At 41.9% G+C, this 15,311-nt stretch overlaps 1 pseudogene; it reads right to left on the bottom strand.

The window, feature by feature from the left end:
* Nucleotides 1-1,523: 1,523 nt before the first annotated feature.
* The window catches only part of LOC119339625, a 64,100-nt pseudogene continuing 50,312 nt past the window's right edge, over nucleotides 1,524-15,311 (bottom strand).

Here is a 15,311-nt window from a genome sequence, read left to right as displayed (position 1 = left end):
CATGTCAGCATCCCCAAACTTAATCTCTGCTCGTCCTAGAGTAGCTAGATGACAAAACAAAGATAATTTTTTATGTTGAATGTTACCTAGCATAATATTGATCAAATGATGTAAAATGTTGTGAACTCAAGACAAAAGTAATTCAAGGCAATTATCTATAATTGATGATAAGCAAGTTGCATTAAAATATGCAAGTGAAATCACTCTTGCTTTTCATGGATCAGTGCTTTCTTGTCATGACCACCAACACTAGAAGGTTCAGAAACGTGTCAAGTGTATCATGGCCAGAGATGCTCAAGGTTTTATTATATCAAAAAAATTATCATAACACGACTTAGAGTTTTGGTCAAGTAACCAATAACATGACTCTCCCTTTTCAACTACTTAGCACTTCACACGGTGCCTAAAACACAAACTTTGATCTTCACACTAATAAATGGAAAAAAAGAGAATGATGATGGAGGTTTAATTGAGAAGTCAAACAAAAAATAAAGTCTCACACCAATTAAAAAGTGACCATTAGGCAATGGAGAGACCTTATAGTCGATATTGATGCAAGAAGTAGGGATTGCCATGCAGCGAATGAACTAGAGGTATGCGTGTCTGAAAGCTCTCCAAGTGAACTAGTATCCAACTTGCTTGCTCATCAAGATGAGCATTTGAGAGAGCTTATCATTGGAATATACAAGCCAAGTCCTATAATATAAAATTTTCACTAGTATAATTATGAAGCATGCGAAAAGTCTTTATATGAAATGCATAATACAATCTTGTATAGACATTACGTCCGTGATGTGTAGACCATTAATTCAACTACATCTACAACTAATATTCCACTCAAAGACCGCTATCCAACATGCTCTTGAGGTATTATAAGTTCATAACAAACAGAGCATTGCAATAAGCATGATAACATAATGTAGATGGTAAAACTATCACCAAAGTGTGACACGTCTATTCCCAACCGAGGATGTGAGAGGAAAGCTCGGTTCTATATATACACAGAGTTCCTACACAACGAGTTTATTTACATGGATGCAGGAGTTCAAATGGGAAATGGTGTCTTGAGTCGAGGACAAGAAGATCAAAAGCGCCACATCGCTTCTCTTATGTGTCAACAACGGAACCCCTTCAACATACTTGCTCTGGTCATATCCATGATTATTCGTTGATGGAAATACATACACTGTAAATTATTGAAGCACAACCACCCAGGATTTAGCTGTAGGTGTACTCAAATAGTTATCAAAACAACAATTAAGTTGCAAACATTTTACACTCGAGCAATCAAGAGGTAGTTGTGTCCAGAGCTCGAGTTCCATCTTCACATCGATCAAATTGAAGAAAGGCCGCCCGTCTCCCAACCGGCGCGGCTGCATTGTTTGAATTCTCAATTTCTAACCACTGGTAGCCGCCGGTGTGACTCACCATTGTCTATGTCTCTTGGCATGCAACCCTTCCTCCAGAGAGGAACCAAACAATAGTTAATTAGGATGAACAATCTGAGGAAGTAACACACGGGATCAAACAAAAAAACATTGAAATTTACCAATGAAATTATCTCTCCCCTGGGGTTGGCCGCCCCAGTCATCATGGATATCCATGGCAAAAAATGCGTTCTCTTGTCCAATCACAACCCTGTCAGACATAACATACTCATCTCAAGTTTGCTATGATAGGCAATTGGAATATTTTTTTTGATAAGAATGTTAAAATCTGCGGCATGAAACATGAATGTACCTCTTAGTCAGTCTAGAAATGAAACAAAAACAAGGATAGGTACCTTGGTGAACCCATCAAACATCCGAGAGTGATAACAGGTCCACCGCCACCTAAGCTAATGGTTCTCTTGAGCCTGACGGATATGGAGCAATCAGTTACAAATTAAAAAAATGTACATGCACCTATGTTATAATTTAGTAACACAACCCATGACATCATTAGTTGATCCCTTATGTGAAACAACATGGAGTGGGGTTCATAATGTTGTAATACTGGTAGTTACCTGAAATCAGTAGAGTTCCACAGATGAATGATGCCATGTTCTGTTCCTGTAATTATAACTGGAAGGTTTGGATGGGCAAGGACACAATGAACTGGCGACATAGCTTCCAGCGTACAAATGCACTCCCTTTTCTGCAAGTCCCATATCTGATTTGGAAAAAAACATAGCGTATGGACTTCAGCACTACTAGCATTAATGCGATGCACATACTGTATTAATCAGCTCATGTGGTATTTGATGACAATGACAAATCTACCTTGACAGTGGAGTCATAAGATCCACTGATCAAATACTGTTGATCTCCACGTGTGACAAAATCAAGGCATGTCACCTTCTTCAAATGTCCAAGCAAAGAATATTCAGGGTCGGAGGAATCAAGCCTCCAAACCTGAACAACAAGCACATACAAGGCCTCAAGGTCTAGTAGTACAATTACCTTCATAATGTAAAATGTTAGTTAACAAAAGGAAAAAAAACCTGTACTTCGCCATCATAAGACCCACTCGCAAAACTGTTGGCGTCCCTTGTGTTAAACGCAACTGTCTCTGCTGTGACAGCGTCAGACTCAAATATTCGTGTGGTCTTCCAGCCCAGGTCCCAGTTCACAAGCACTAAACATGATGCCAACACATACGGTAGGACCGGATGAACGGCTAGTAGTGAACCGGTCCCGTAATCACCACGTTCAACACTGATCTTCTTGATTTTTGTTACACATGCACAGTCATACACATGGAGGTGAGCAAGATCTGTCATAGCTACAATCAGCTGCTTTCTTGCAATAATTTGATGCAGCTTACTGAAATGAGAGTGGTCAATTTAATTAGTACTCGATGGCAGTGTGTATTTATATGACTATGCAAGCTGTGCTTAACTATTAATCCTAGTTATGAGTCAGAAAGAATACCTGCATCCTGATCCGAGACTTTAAACGAATTAATCAGGAACTGCATGCCGTAGAAAATGGCTTTGTTAGTTCAACAGAATAGGTCAATGCGTACATTTTCACTTGTCAACATATATACATTGAGCAGTAGTATATATAGACGAAATATTAACATAATTATACATATGCAGAGATTGCATTAGCTTGCCTTCATCTCATTGTTCCATATGCGAGCATATCCACTATTATGACCTGTTAAAATCCTGTGTGACAACATAAATTTTAGTGTATGGTATAATAACATCCAACACATTCACTTGAACAAAAGAATGAAAATATATGCACCCACCATGGCTCTGTTGGATGTGTATCCAGGGACCACAAAGAGTCAGGATTATACTTCACAGATATATTCTGATCCAACAAAACACAAGTCAAACTCAGAAACAATAGCTGAAATTAAGTTGGATGATGGAGAAACAGAAGTGCTGATCGAGTTAGTGTACATTATATGTATAGCTATTCTGTAGAATAACTACTGAACAATCTTTATAGTTTATACACTGGGCAGCGTGGCCGTTCTATTGTACATAGTCGGCAACTATGTGAGTCACTCATGTTGTACTAGGTGTAAATGATCAATGCAATGCTTACCCTTCCAACTCTTTTATGTTAGAGAGTGGATTTTCTAGTCCCGGATGCACCTACACCCTCCGTGAACAGTAAACCCAGCAAAAATAACAAAATAGAATAAAAAAATCTGAAATTGTTGGACGTCAAGAGTTTTAGCTTCTTGCAAATTTTCGTCCACAAATAACAAAATCAGTGTTCAAAACCAAACTCACCTCAGATGTGATCTCTCCGTACTGCACATAAACAGCTTTCAGTGTCACTTCATGCACCATATTCCCAAACTGTTTGGTTCTTTGAAAAATGATTCGGACTCAGATTGGTCATTGAATACCTCGATGTACTTATCTCCCAATAAACTGCTCTGAATAACGAGATCAAAGTCTGTCTCTTCCTTTAGCTTCATCTCCTCCTTCGTTGTCACAGTCAAAGTGTAAGTGGATCCGTGAGGGACAATGCCGTACAGCGGCAACTTTGAGAAGCACCATGGGGACTTGCCACTCTTGTCGACAAGTCTAAATGCCACATTTTCATCCGTGTTGTTTGTTAGGTGCAGTGAGCAAGGGATAGGCTCATTGGGACAATAGGAGAAGCGGAGTTCCAGCGGGTGGACATCAAGTAGCTTGCTGTTGGACCCTGCTTTTTCCTGCTAAATAGATGAAACATTGGATAGCTAAGGTTTCACACACTGGCATGAACTAATTAAAAGATGATTATTATGTCAACATGAATTTTGTCTTTAATATGAGTTATCTATATGCATTGTTGAAACTTGAAAGGACTAACTACAACTGAATTAGAAAAGTCAACCTGGTATGCGAGCTCTCAACTTCCCATATTTTAAACACAATACAAAAGATAACATTAAGTTAATGGAAATTCAATTTTGTTCCAGACCTTACATGCTCCCGGGTCAAAAGTAAAATAAAAAGAACTTAACACATTTTTAAAAGGTCTTGACTACCTTTTAGCACTTTAAGTTTTCTGCCCAACACACAACACATGTCTTTTCCCTACAAAAATTTGCACGCATGTTCAAGACATGAACATGTTGTTAAAACAATCACACTTCGTAAGCTCAATGTTTCGTGCTCCCGGGTACAAGAATGCTGCCCTCGTTTAACACACTTCCGTCTAAACAAAATTAATGAAGTCACCTTAGATTTATCTCCGGCATGGTGTGTCGTACATGCACTTAATTGCTGCTCACTTTTATCCGTTGGTTGCTCCTGATAATTCACATCATCGATATCCATAATTGCCACTGCATTTTCTTTTCCAATCACAAGCCTACATATACCCATATAACATTACAAGTCTGGCATGACAAAATACGAAGCATGGCTGTACAACTAAGAATATATGCTCTTAGAAATAAAATAAAAGCATGAAAATATACCCTCCCATCACACATGTGAGATGGTAGACAGCTCCAACACAACCAATCTTGATGACTCTATTAAGAGTCGGGGGACATGAATCATTCCTATGGGAATTTCATTTGTCAGCAAGTAGAGTGGAAATCCATGTATGGTTGAGTACATTCAGTGGAATATTGTATTACCCGCAGTTTGTGGTGCTCCACAAATAAACAGCGCCATCTTTTGAACCTGTAATTAGAATCTGAAGATCGGGTTGGTACAAGAGAGACATAACTGGAGATACGGAAGCCTCAAGTGTATGTACACACATCTTCTTCTGCAAATCCCATATCTGATTTCAACAAAACAAAGGATGTATTATGATCACATTCTATATGTACACGTCCTATATTAGTTTGTTATTGCATGAGAATAGCAGACCTTTGCAGTCTGATCATGTGAGCCAGTAACCAAATACTCCTGATCATCACATGTGAAGAAATCCAGGCAATTCACTATGCTTGAATGCCCTACTAGAGTGTATATAAATTCGGGAGAATCAAGACTCCAAACCTATATAGGAGATCAGAATCAAAGGTCAACCAGCAATACTTGTCTTCCAGGGCTGAGGAGGGGGGAGGGGTGACATACCTCCACTGTGCAATCCATCGAAGCAGTCGCAAATATGTCATTTGGGTTAAATGCGACTCGAAGTATTGTCATAAGCTCTTCATTCTCAAATGTTTGTATGCACTCCCAGCCCACGTCCCAGTCCCAAAGTTTCACTTTAAAACCATACACCGACAACAAATACGGCTGGGTTGGATGGATGGCCAGATGGGTATGAGCAGCCCGTGACTCCAGATTCTCAATGCCACCAACTCTTAAACTCGTGATCTTCTGAATTCTTGTTTCATAGCTGTACACATGGAGATACCCATCTTCTGTCCCAGCAACAATCCATTGCTTCCGCTCAATGAATCTAATGCACGTAACTGCAGTACCTGGAAAAGTCAGCTCGCTGAAAATAGTAATAGAAGTAGTAAGAGAAATCAGAAATCATACCACGACTCGCTGAGACTTTAAGCGCATCCACTTTTTTCTGCGGTGATAAAGAAATAATTAATATGTTAGTCAAATGTGACCAAAAGCATGGATACCCCTGAGAGGCATCAATAATCTTTATCAGAAAATACAACACTACTAGTACATGCCTGTGTCGGATAGTCCCAAAAGCCAACGTGTCCAGTTTCATCTCCTATTATTATACTGCCCAAAAGCAAAAATCAAATTAACCACCAACCATATATGTGCAATATCCCTTGTTTACACGTACAAAAGCAAATCTCATTCATGTGTTCAGTCACAAGAGAGGAACTACGCGGAATGAAACTATGGACTGATCAAAGGCCCATTCCCGAGCCAAATATCAATGGAGGTCATTGGTTCCTCTTCCATGATTAAATATCAATCATATTTGTTTCCAAAGATCTTGCCACACATATTGAGGTGGAGGTGCCACATGTATATTCAAGAATGTAAACAGATCAAGAAGAAACACTTCATCTTGACTTTTGTGTGTTCATGCATATGGATTTTCTAAAGAATGCACTCACCACTGCTTGGCCTGGTTTGTGTCCAAGCAACAGAGATGCATATCTATGTAGACGCGTACCTGAGTCAAAGAGGCTATGGTTAATATCTGGCTGGGAACGACCTAGAAGTATTACTGCACAGACATCGTAAGCCAGATAGAGAAGATATATAATTTATACCTTGACTGTGGACAAGATCGCCTGCGAAATATATGACCATGTGTGCATGCACGGTCCAGAACCACCACCACGCAATACATGTGAAAACAACACAAAAGGTGAAGTAAATATATCAACCTTCAAATTTAAGTGAGACCAACTTGTATCTATCTATCTTCCATTATATAGATTACTAAAGAAGTTGAAAAAGAACGACAAATATTAATTGTGCTAAAAAGAATGGCAGAGACTGACGCTCATTTTTGCTTTCCCACCAAATTACTTGATGGAAAGATTGAAGTCCAGCAATGTTCCCTCAAGATGTAATTTGCAACATTTCTTTGTATATTTCATGGACATATCATTGCTAATGCGACGATGAAATGCATCAACTAACAATTTCCATGGGGAAATACTTGCTGGAAAGACTAAACTGTCTTTTCTCTTTTAGAATCTCAATGTTAATACAAGAGTACGCAAAAACATACATAAAACAGCTGACAACTAACTGTGTTGTGCATGTCACCGAGCTTGCTCATCATATTTTACCTTCGAGAATGACGTTGCGATGTGTGTCAAGGTATAAAGTGCTTTCCGTTTCACCTCCTGTACATCATTCCCTGTCCCTTGAAAAAACTTGTCTGGCTGGCTTCGAAAAGTGTTTATATGATCATCATCCCCCAATATTAATGTAGCACTTTGGAGGATCACATCTATGATATACTTTCGTGGTAGATCTTCTTTCTCTTGTGTTGTCACGATGAGAGTATAAGGTGTGTTAGGTGGCACAACGTCATACAATGGCAGCCTTAGGAAGGAAGACTCCATGCTATTATCCATAAGCCTAAATGCAACATGCTTATCGGTGTTATTTGTTAGCTGCAGCGGGCACGTGATAGCCTTGTTGGGCTCAAAGGGGAAGCAAAGCACGCACGGGTGAACGAGAAGAAGCTCTCTTGTCCCACCAGCTGGGATTACATGCGTACTACATTCTATTTCAGCAAGCCAATCGATTATGTGCTTCATACTAGCTGGTCTCTTTGCCGGATCGACTTCTGTGCACTCCATCCCAATCTTCACTTGAAGTACCTATGAAATGCAACCATGATTACGTTATGAAAATGGACCAGCCTTTTTAAAATAAAGACTTAGTGCTAATGTCAAAGATCATTATTTGTAAGATTTGACTCGGAATGGTGGCTAAATTGTTCATACATTCTCAATAGTAACTTGACACCCCTTCTTTCCGGTCAATATCTCTATTATTATAGCACCAAGACTATATAAGTCAAACTTGTGCGTGAGTATGATTTCCTTGTTATAGCATTCCGGCGCCAAATATCCCCTGAAAACACATATAGTCTGGTCCATTAGTAATATGCAGAGCAAGTGCAATATAAATTTACACTGCAGTTGAATAAGTTAAAAATTAAGCTTTCCTTTTTTTTGCGGGAAATAATATAAAAAATTAAGCTTTCCATATGCTTTGGCAGGCTTACCTCGTTCCAGCCACATTTTTAGTAATGACCCCTGTTTGGTCTTCCTCAAAACACCTTGACAATCCGAAATCAGTAATTTTCGGCATCATATCCTCATCCAGTAATATATTTCCGGGTGTTAGATCCAAGTGCAGAATATTATTCTGGTGAAGATAATGTAACCCTTCACAGACCCCCTTTATCATATCGTATCGCTTTCTCCAGTTAAGTTCTCCAGGTGAATCTACACAGGATAGATGAAAAAAATGGATCTAGTTCAGTATATATTTGACATAATTGAGTTCCTTAACTTTTGAATGCAAGACAATATATTACATGTGTAAACTATTTAAGTCATATACAGATATATTCCAGTAGTTTGAACCAACCAAGTAAATATCATGTGAAGAAAATTAGAATGGAAACATAAACCTACCTGTTATATAACCATCAAGACTTCCTTTGGGTAGATATTCAAAGCAGAGCAGCCGCTGCTGTACATCCGCCATAACCATTTTCCCTTTGTAGTCCGAAATATTCCCTTGTGTGTCGGCGCAATATCCCAGAAACCGTACAATGTTTTTGTGCTTCACCTTCATGAGACATTCCACCTCACCCTGGAATTGTTCCTCATGCATGTGCGTATTGAACAGCCTCTTTACAGCGACGGTGCCATTATCAAGCACTGCCTGCAGCAGCGAGATCACGCGAGAGTTTTCATTTCATATAAAGTTTGATCAGATTAATCGGAGTCAGAGTGCGGGCAGCAGGGCACGCGAGAGCTTTTAACCGTACCTTATAAACCACCGCAAAGCCACCTCTTCCAATTATCAACTCGTCAGAAAAATAATCTGTGAGTTTCTCCAAAAGTGGGAATGGCAGGGCAATGGGCTCTGCATCTTCATCGTGTACCATGTACTCCAACTCGATTTGTGTTACACCACCTCGGAGATCCATTAATTAATTGGGCACTCGGGCCAGTTATATGTACAGTACTTAGTTAGTCTGTCTTGAAACATGAGAGCACGCACGAATCATTAGTTTGCAAATAATCGAGTTGACTCCAGTAAAGTACTAATCACCGCGAAAAACTGCGTAAATCAGATTACGCTGAAAGTAAAGTAGTAAATCAAGTTGAGTACTTCGAAACCACGACACTTATTTTGAATCGGAGAGAGTAATAATTACGTCGAAAGTAAACCAAAATTATCTAGATGGCAGAATAAAATTAGACACCTACGGCAATTTCTGAGAGGATGGGCCAGAAATGAGAGTGAGATTTATAAGCAGGAAAAAGAGCGTCTTACTCAACTTATTGAGGCACTAGATGTGAAGGCTGAAACCACTCTCCTTTCTGTTAATGAGCATCAAACCAAGTCCGAGGCTGAGCAAGGCCTACGGGCTCTCCTGAGAGAGGAGGAGCTTAAGTGGGCGTTGCGTGCGAAAACACTTAAGGTTTTCCAAGGGGACGACAACACACAGTTCTTCCATATGGTTGCAAATGGTAAACATAGGTAGAAGAAGATCATACAGCTTAAACAGGACGAAGGAACAATCGTGGGCCATGAAAATCTGAAAGCGTATATTTCCAACTATTATAAAAACCTTTTTGGACCCCCGAATACATCCGCGGTGTCTCTTGATGAGTCTGTGATTGATGATATACCTCAATTACAGGCAACAGCGAACGATGTTCTCTCTGCACCATTTACTGAAAAAGAAGTTCATCTGGCCATAACCCAAATGAAGCCGAATAAAGCACCGGGACCAGATGGGTTTCCAGCTGAATTCTATAAGAAATGTTGACATATCATTAAAGATGATCTTATGCATATGTTTCACGATTTTTTCGATGGCCATTTGGAGTTGTTTCACCTCAACTTTGGTACGATAACGTTGTTACCTAAGAAGAATGAGGCGGCTCGGATCGAACAATTCCGACCCATTTGCCTGCTAAATGTGAGTTTTAAAATTTTCACAAAGGTAGGGACCAATAGATTGACACAAATTGCTCACTCTGTGGTTCAACCTTGTCAAACAACTTTCATGCCGGGACGACACATACTAGAAGGTGTGGTCGTCTAGCATGAAACACTTCATGAGATTCACTCGAAGAAACTAGACGGGGTTATCTTCAAAGTGGATTTCGAGAAGGCTTATGATAAAGTAAAATGACATTTTCTTCAACAGGCAATGCGTATGAAGGGTTTTAGTGAAACCTGGAGGAACCAAGTGGATACTCAAGTCCAGAAGGGTAGTGTCAGAATTAAGGTGAACGATGACATCGGTCACTACTTCCAGACGCATAAAGGGTTGAGACAAGGGGATTCCATGTCACCTCTTTTGTTCAATATTGTGGCAGATATGTTGGCCATCATTATTGGCAGGGCTAAGCAGCATGGCCATGTAGAGGGTCTAGTTCCTCATCTAGTTGATGGAGGGGTGTCCATTCTACAATATGCCGATGACACTATTCTATTCATGGAACATGACATGGCTAAGGCACGTAACATGAAACTTATCTTGTGTCTATTCGAACAATTGTCTGGCTTAAAAATCAATTTTCATAAGAGCGAGTTGTTCTGCTTTGGGAAGGCCAAAGACGAGGAACATACATACAGACAATTGTTTGGATGCGATTTAGGTTCTTTACCATTCAGTTATTTGGGTATTCCGATTCATCACCGTAAGCTATCCAATAAAGAATGGAAATATATTGAAGAACGAATTGAAAAAAAACTCAGCTGCTGGAAGGGCAAGCTGATGTCATATGGCGGTCGGCTAGTTTTGATTGACTCAGTACTGACTAGCATGCCAATGTTTTTACTTTTGTTTGTCGAAATTCCGAAAGGGGTTCGAAAGCGACTTGATTTCTTTAGATCTCGTTTATTTTGGCAATCTGATGAGGCCAAGAGGAAATACCGTCTCGCGCGATGGGATATCCTGTGTCGACCAAAAGACCAAGGGGGGCTTGGTATTGAGAACTTAGAAATTAAGAATAAATGCCTTACGAGCAAATGGTTATACATGTTAGAGACAAAGCCGGAGGGCATGTGGTCTCAAATCCAGCGTAATAAGTATTTGCACACGAAAACGCTTGCCCAGGCTACCATCAGACCCACTAATTTGCCGTTCTAGAAGGGACTTATGAGAGCGAAGGACATGTTCTTTTGTAGGGTCAAATTCTTGGTTGGCAACGGGATGTCAACAATATTTTGGGAGAATACGTGGCTAGGAGAGACGCCTCTGGCCTTACAATATACCCTCTACAATATTGTGCAACGTAAGGAGGATTATGTAGGTATCGTCCTTCAAACTATCCCCTTGAACATCTAATTCAGACATACGTTAGTGGGTGAGAGGTGGATAGCCTGGATGCACTTGGTTCGGAGATTGATTGAAGTTCGACTCTCCGACATGCCAGACTCAACACAATGGAAGCTAACTAAAAATGGGATATTTACTGTGAAATTTTTTTGTACGGATTTGATTAATTCTGGCCCCCTCTCAAGGTCATTACATATATGGAAGGTTAAAGTTCCTTTGGGAATTAAATTTTTTATGTGGTTTGTCCACAAGCAAGTAATTCTCATAAAGGACAACCTACTTAAGAGGCGATGGGTAGGCAACTCGCGGTGTTGTTTTTGTGCTCACGATGAGACAATACAACATTTATTTCTTGAATGCCCACTTGCCAAGTTACTTTGGAGAACGATTCATATAGCCTTTAATATTAATGCTCCAGTAGATATTGCGTCTATGTTTGGGACGTGGTTAGCTGGGATTGAACAGATCACGGCAGCTCGTATTCGGATTGAAATATGCGCGCTATTATGGGCTATATGGAACTGCAGAAATGATATGATTTTTAACAGACAACACAACTTAACTTTTTTGCAGGTTATCTTCAGAGCTACAGCTTGGATCCGTACGCGGTCCTTACTCACTCCTATGGACTCCAGGGAGCATTTGGTTACTGGGTGCAACCAATGGGAGATGGTGGCTCGGGTTATATTCAACCGGTTCGGATGGCGTTCGCATAACAGGATATGAGTCTAGAGAGCTTATCCTTATTTTTACCGTATCGGTTGTCTTTGTCCGCTTGTATTTTTCCAGTTTATGTATTTTGTTTTGCTCCGTTTGCGAGCTGTAAGATAATCATGACGATACTTTCTGGGTTTTTAATAAGAATGCCGCATGCATCATGATGATGCAGAGGCCGGGGTATGCCTCCATTTAAAAAAACCCTAAAATTATTGCTTGCTGCCAGATGGGGGTGAGGAATACGCGCGGGAGGGTCTCCTGCCTGCCGGGATCAGGGAATGGAAAGATGTGATGAACTAAACGAGTCGCTCCTCAACTAAGCAAGCAGATGATCCATCCCTGGTGCTCCGCTGCGTCGCCTCCTCCCAGCGCTCCGGCGAGCATCCCGCAGCGTGTGGCCCCCGGATCTACTCTGCTGCGGTGAGAGGCAAGGGGAGCAGGGGGTGGCGGCTGACCCTGGGAGTGGGAGTTGGGTGGGAGACTGAGGTCGGAAGAAGAGGATTGGAGATACGTACCTAGCAGTAAATCTAGGTCACGGGATGGAGAAGATGATGGGCTTTGAATCACGGACCGTATGAACAGCGATCCATCTCTCCGTCTCGGACCGTATGAACAGCGATCCATCTCCCCATTGCAGACCGCATGAACAGCGATCCATCTCGCTGTCTTTTCCAATTTCCCTCGTTGCAAAACATAGCGACATCAGTATCGCTCTCGCAACAGAGCGGGGCGATGCTGCCACTTAAATTCCCCGTTTTCATAAAAAAATTGGCATTCCCCTTGTCCTACTCCTACGCGACAAATTGGATTATGCTTATCTCTATCTCTATTTTACTACGGTGCGTCTCATATGCTTGTGTGCATCCTATGATGCAGAGGCTAGCTATGGTTATCTTTTTTTTTAGAAAGGAGTTTTATTTGCTTAGAAAAAAAATGGCGTTCATTTTTCTGTAGAATGCTTTGCCCAACCTGCATTTCTTTCTCCCACCTGCACATCTCTCCACCGGTTTTTTCATCCCACCGGTTTTTTGGGCACTGTTGGGCGCTGGCCGACTGGCCATGACCACAAATTGGTCCCCTCCTGGACCGTTTGATCGGGTCGACAACAGCCGTCAGATTCGTCCCCACAGTGCGGAGTCGTTCCCTCTCTTCTCACATGAGTCGTTCGTATGGTTCTAGGAAATCTTGTTCTGACCATCTCCGCGGTGGCAACACCCCGTGCACACTCCGCTCGATGCTTGCCATCTCTACACTAGTAGCACCGCCTCGAGTGCCATCGTGCCACTCCTCGTGTGTCGCTCGCGGCTCGACGTTGTGCTGCCCCGCCGGTTCCAGCATGCAGCAGCCATGGTCATAAGATCGTGGTCGGTTGGTTCCAACACATGGCGGTCACGGTCACACCATCGCGGTCGGCTGGTTCCAAGCCCTGTCGACCACGCATGTCGCATGATTGGCCACCCGTCCCAACACCATGTAGCCTGGGTTTGCAACTCCATCTCTCGTCGGGTGCAGCTTCTGCCGTCGTAGGTTGCAGCTCCTCACCTATTTGGTTGTAGCTTTGGACTCCTCGCCAGATGTAGCTCTCGTTGTAGTCTATTGACCAGCTTTATAGAAAAAATATCAATATTCACAATACAAAATCAATATCATTAAATGCGCCATAAACTTAATTTTCATATTGTATAACTTTAATATTATAGAAGTTGATATTTTGTCATATAAATTTGGTCAAAGTAGATGAATTTTCACTTTAGACAAATCTTATATGTAAAGTAAAAAGGACTTGACCACGGCCCATTCGCTAAGGCAGGAAACCCCTGCCTCTTCGCTCGACGGCGGTGGCGGCGCCGTCTCCTCCCGCCCGTCGCCATGTCCATCGTGGCGGACTGCTCTCACCCGCCGGAGGAAGGCCGCCCGTCGACTCGCATCCGGTACGCAAAGCAGCAAGTACCATCAACTCTCCCTCCTTCACTGCTCTCACCAGCCAGAGGAAGGCCGCACGTCGACTCTCATTTACCTACTCAAGGACAAGCAGGAATTAAGCTTGGGGTGCTGATATGTCTCCAACATTCCTACAGTTTTTAATTGTTTCATGCTATTATATTATCAATCTTGGATACTTTATATGTCTTTTTGTGCTATTTTATATCATTTTGGGACTAATTTTGGGACCGTATGAACAGCGACCCATCTCCCCATTGCGGACCGCATGAACAGCGATCCATCTCGCTGTCTTTTCCAATTTCCCTCGTTGCAAAACATAGCGACATCAGTATCGCTCTCGCAACAGAGCGCGGCGATGCTGCCACTTAAATTCCCCGTTTTCATAAAAAAATTGGCATTCCCCTTGTCCTACTCCTACGCGACAAATTTGCTTAGAAAGGAGTTTTATTTGCTTAGAAAAAAAATGGCGTTCATTTTCCTGTAGAATGCTTTGCCCAACCTGCATTTCTTTCTCCCACGTGCACATCTCTCCACCGGTTTTTTCATCCCACCGGTTTTTTGGGCACTGTTGGGCGCCGGCCGACTGGCCATGACCACAAATTGGTCCCCTCCTGGACCGTTTGATCGGGTCGACAGCAGCCGTCAGATTCGTCCCCACAGTGCGGAGTCGTTCCCTCTCTTCTCACATGCACTACTAGGAAAAGGGCTATAGATAGGATTGATACTAATGGCGCACCAGGTAAGCAGTGTGCCACTACTATATACTAATGACGCACCGGTTGGAGGTGCGTCATTAGTGTGGAAGACACTAATGGCGCACCAGACACACGGTGCGCCACTAGTATTGAATTTTTTTTCCATTTTTCCATACATACTAATGGCGCATGATTTTAAAGTGCGCCATTACTAGTTCTAATAAGTAATGGCGCACCTTATAAACAGTGCACCATTAGTATATATATATATATTTTTTACTTTTTTTGCAAAACTGCTAATGGCGCACCGTGTCAAAGTGCGCCATTACTAGTTTAAACTACTAATGGGCATTTTTTGATATCATGAATATTTTTAAATTTCATGGACACTTTTTGATCTCGATCTCGATCCCACCCGCACCCTCCCCCGCTAGCTCCACCGCCGCCGCCGACCCACCGCAACCCTCCCCCGCTCCACCGCCGCCGACGAGCACCCGGCCCCCCGCACCCTCCC

This window comes from Triticum dicoccoides, chromosome 7B (assembly GCF_002162155.2).
Source record: "Triticum dicoccoides isolate Atlit2015 ecotype Zavitan chromosome 7B, WEW_v2.0, whole genome shotgun sequence".
Lineage (NCBI taxonomy): Eukaryota > Viridiplantae > Streptophyta > Magnoliopsida > Poales > Poaceae > Triticum > Triticum dicoccoides.
Note: the sequence above shows the minus strand (reverse complement) of the source record. Positions and strands in the feature narration are given on the sequence as shown.